Source organism: Corylus avellana, chromosome ca1, assembly GCF_901000735.1.
Source record: "Corylus avellana chromosome ca1, CavTom2PMs-1.0".
Taxonomy (NCBI): Eukaryota; Viridiplantae; Streptophyta; class Magnoliopsida; order Fagales; family Betulaceae; genus Corylus; species Corylus avellana.
The window spans coordinates 28,231,607-28,236,379 of record NC_081541.1 but is presented as its reverse complement, the minus strand read 5'-3'; positions in this window follow the sequence as shown (position 1 = coordinate 28,236,379).

The window sequence follows — 4,773 nt, the reverse complement described above, 5'->3', positions numbered from 1 at the left end:
TAGAAAGCGGCTATCCGATTGGAAATTGAAATTTTTGTCACAGGCCGGAAAGGAGATTTTACTTAAAGCAGTAATTCAAGCTATCCCCACTTATTGTATGAGTCTATTCCTCCTCCAGAAAGTTTTATGTGCGGAGATTAATGCGCTTATGCGCAAATTTTGGTGGAGTCAAAACGGGAGAGATTCCGGGGTACATTGGATGAGTTGGGGTCGTATGAGTCACCCTAAAGCTTCGGGAGGTATGGGATTCCGTGACTTTACATGCTTTAATAAAGCTCTTTTGAGCAAACAAAGCTGGAGACTATGGAACCACCCGGACAGCCTAGTGGCCAATGTGATGAAATACAAATACTATCCTGAGCGGCGACTCTACGGTGTCGCCGCTATTAAACAACAATAGCGGCGACCCCTGTCGCCGCTAATAATACACCAAACAGCGGCGACCTTAGGGTCGCCGCTGATGAGAGTCAACAGCGGCGACTCTAAGGAGTCGCCGCTAATAAGTTATCATTAGCGGCAACTCTACAGTCGCCGCTATTGACATAAGAAAATTTTTTTAAAAAAATTTAAAAAATAATTAGCGGCGATAATAGAGTCGCCGCTATTGACCGGGGAAAAAAGTAATTAAAATTAATAACGGCGACTTTTGGGTCGCCGCTATTGACACGGGAAAAGTTATTAAGATTAATTAGCGGCGACCCAAAAGTCGCCGCTATTAATTGATCAGTAGCGGCGACTGGAAAAGTTGCCGCTAATGACCCCTCAATAGCGGCGACTATTGGGTGGCCGCTATTGACACGGGAAAAAGTAATTTAAATTAATTAGCGGCGACCCAAAAGTTGCCGCTATTAATGGGTCATTAGCGGCGACTAGAAAAGTTGCCGCTAATGACCCCTCAATAGCGGCGACTATTGGGTGGCCGCTATTGACACGGGAAAAAGTAATTTAAATTAATTAGCGGCGACCCAAAACTTGCCGCTATTAATGGGTCATTAGCGGCGACGTTTTTAGTGGCCGCTAATGACCCCTCAATAGCGGCGACCCAATAGTCGCCGCTATTTACATCTGAAAAAAAAAATTTAAAAAAAAAAAATTAAAAAAAAAAAATTATAAATATTGGGGCGATGCTATTGATCCTACATATATAATAGAAAAAATTATTTACCAAAAATTCACCCCGAATCCTCCGATAATATGTCATTATTTCTTTTATATTAATTATTGGTGAATTTTTTCTATTTTTCTATTTTCTATTCTTATTTTATATAAAAAATCAATATTTATTTTTTTCTTTTAAAGAAAACGAATTATCCTATTAATTATTATTGAAGTTTTCTATTTCTTATTCTTATTTAAACGTTTGATCGAACAATCGACCGATCTTGGTGAATTAATTCGATTGATCGTGATAGAATCAAATGATTGATCAAACATCCGATCGATCCAGGTGAATTAGTTCAATTGATCGTGATATGATCAAATGATCGATCAAACATCGATCCTATGAATTAGTTCGATTGATCGAGATGGGGTCAAATGTTTGATCAAGCATCCAATCGATCCTGGTGAAGTAGTTCGATTGATCGTGATAAGAACAAATGATTGATCGAACATCCGATTGATCCTAATGAATTTGTTCGATTGATCGTGATAGGATCAAACATCTGATCGAATCCTCCGATCGATCATAATGAATTAGTTCAATTGATCGTGATAGGATCAAACGATCGATCATAATGAATTAGTTCGATTGATCGTGATAGGATCAAATGTTCGGTCAAACATCTGTTTGATCCTAATGAATTAGTTCGATTGATCGAGATAGAATCGAATGTCCGATCGATCCTACTGAATTAATTCAATTGATCGTGATAGGATCAAATTATCGATCAAACATCCGATCGATCCTACTAAATTAATTATATTGATCGTGATATGATCAAATGATCGATCAAGCATCCGATCGATCTAGGTGAATTAGTTCAATTGATCGTGATATGATCAAATGATCGATCAAACATCGATCCTATGAATTAGTTCGATTGATCGTGATGGGATCAAATGTTTGATCAAGCATCCAATCGATCCTGGTGAATTAGTTCGATTGATCGTAATAAGAACAAATGATTGATCGAATATCCGATTGATCCTAATGAATTAGTTCGATTGATCGTGATAGGATCAAACATCTGATCGAATCCTCCGATCGATCATAATGAATTAGTTTAATTGATCATAATGAATTAGTTCAATTGATCATAATGAGTTGTTCGTGATAGGTTCGTTCACACATCCGTTAGGTCCTACTGCATTTGTTCAATCGATCATGATAGGATCAAATGATCGATTAAACTTTAAACAATTGAAATTGAAGGTTTGATCGAATATCCGATCAATTATAATGAATTAGTTCGATTGATCGTGATAAGATCGAATGATTGAAACAATTGAAATTGAATTAATTCGATTGATCGTGATATGATTAAATGATCGATCAAACATCGATCCTACTGAATTAATTTGATTGATTGTCATAGGATCAAATGATCAATCAAATATTTGATCGATCCTATTGAATTAGTTCGATTGAGATCAATCATAATGAATTAGTTCGATTGATCGTGATAGGATCAAACATCCGATCGATCCTAATAAATTAGTTTGATTAATCATGATAGATCAAACATCCGATCGATCTTGGTGAATTAGTTCGATTGATCGAGATAGGATCAAATGATTGATCGAACATCCGATCGATCTTACTGAATTAATTTGATTGATCGTGATAGGATCAAATGATCGATCAAACATTTAATTGATCCTAATGAATTAGTTCGATTGATCGTGATACGATCAAATGTTCGATCGAATATCTGATCGATCCTAGTGAATTAGTTCGATTGATCGTGATATGATTAAATGATCGATCAAACATCCGATCAATCCTAATGAATTAGTTCAATTGATCGTGATAGGATCAAATGTTCAATCAAACATTCGATCGATCCTACTGAATTTGTTCGATTGATCGTGATAGAATCAAATGTTCGATCAAACATCCAATCGATCCTAATGAATTAGTTCGATTGATCATGATAGAATCAAATGATCGATCAAACATCTGATCGATCCTAGTGAATTAGTTCATTTGAACTGTAAACATTCAATTAATCTATTAATTATTTATAAAAAAAAATATATATATATCGTGTGAATGGTATTTTTTTTTATTGAAAATGTCTTTTATATTGATCGATCCTAGTGAATTAGATCATTTGAACTATAAACATTCAATTAAGCTATTAATCATTTATAGAAAAAAATATTGTGTGAATAGTATTTTTTTTCTTGAAAATGTCTTTTATACCCTTAAAATTGTTATAGAATTTCAAATTTACCCTACATTTAAACTTAAAATTATTTTAAAAAAATTGTAAGTATAATTTTTTTTTTAAAAAAAAATAAAATTACCCTAAATAGCGGCGACTAAGCAATGTCGCCGCTGATTGAGGCTTAATAGAAAATATTTGCGCCAACAAGTGGCGCGGTTTCTGAAATTTTCGAACCAAAAATTTTCCCCAAACGCTCGAAAACACGAAAATCCCTAAAATTTTCCCCTCCCTCAAAAGCACTCAGCTCCCTCATCACTCTCACTCTCGATCTCTCTCCCGCTGCTCTCCCTAGCTCACCCTCTCTCTGACTCCGGCAAGGTCTTCGGCCACCGGCGAAGCTGTCTCACCGTCGCTCCTATCTATCTCACTCCGGCGCAAGGTTCCGTCTATTGGCGAAGAAGAACGGGGCTGGCTCTCCCTCCCTCGCTCCTGTCTCTCTCTCACTCCAGCGAAGCCGAAGCCAAGTTTTACTTTTTCACCGTCAAACGACTTTGGTCAAAGAACACCCGCACACCTTTTACACCATAACACTAAAACCGCGTCTATATATAGCGGAACATTCACAAATTCTCACTTTGATTCCCTTTTCCCCCCTCTCTCTCTCGCTGGCTGTTTTTTCTTTTCTATTTTTGGTTTTATTTATTTTTTCTTCCATTTTTTGGGTTTTCTTCATTCTTTGGCTTTCTCAGAGTTCCGAGGAAAGGCAGGTATTTGTTTTTTCGTCTCTGATTCCTTCAAAATCCCTTTTTTTTAAAAAAATTCATGGATTCAATGATAAAAAATTTTGTGGGGATTTCGTCTTGTTTGGTGTATGAATTTGATTGTATCTGATTTCTGTTCCCGTAGATTTTGAATCCATGATCGTTAATTTCTAGGGCTTGGAATTTAAATTCGTCTCGCATTTAGGGGCTGTATATATGTATGTTAAATGGTTGTGTTTGTTGGCCGTGAAATTGTGAGAAAAGGACTCGAATTTGGGACCTGTTTCAAGTTGGAGTTTGAATAGCGTCCGCGATCTCTGTTCTTAAATTAATATGCGCCAACTTTCTGGATCTAAAACAATTTTTTAAAAAAAACTAGAAAATATAAAATTTGAAGTTGGGTTTTCTTTACCTTTGCATGCAGTTTTTTTTTTTTTTTTCTTCTAATTTCCTTTCTTTCCAATTCATGTTTGAATCCCTGGGTTTGGTATTCTGATATATTCTGGATCTGATTGCAGGGTGTGTACAAGTGTAGGAGATGTTAGAGCAGTTACTAATATTTACCCGAGGGGGATTAATCCTCTGGACATGTAAAGAGCTTGGAAATGTTCTTAGGGGATCACCAATTGACACCTTGATCAGGTCTTGTCTTTTGCAAGAACGACAAGGAGGTGGAAATT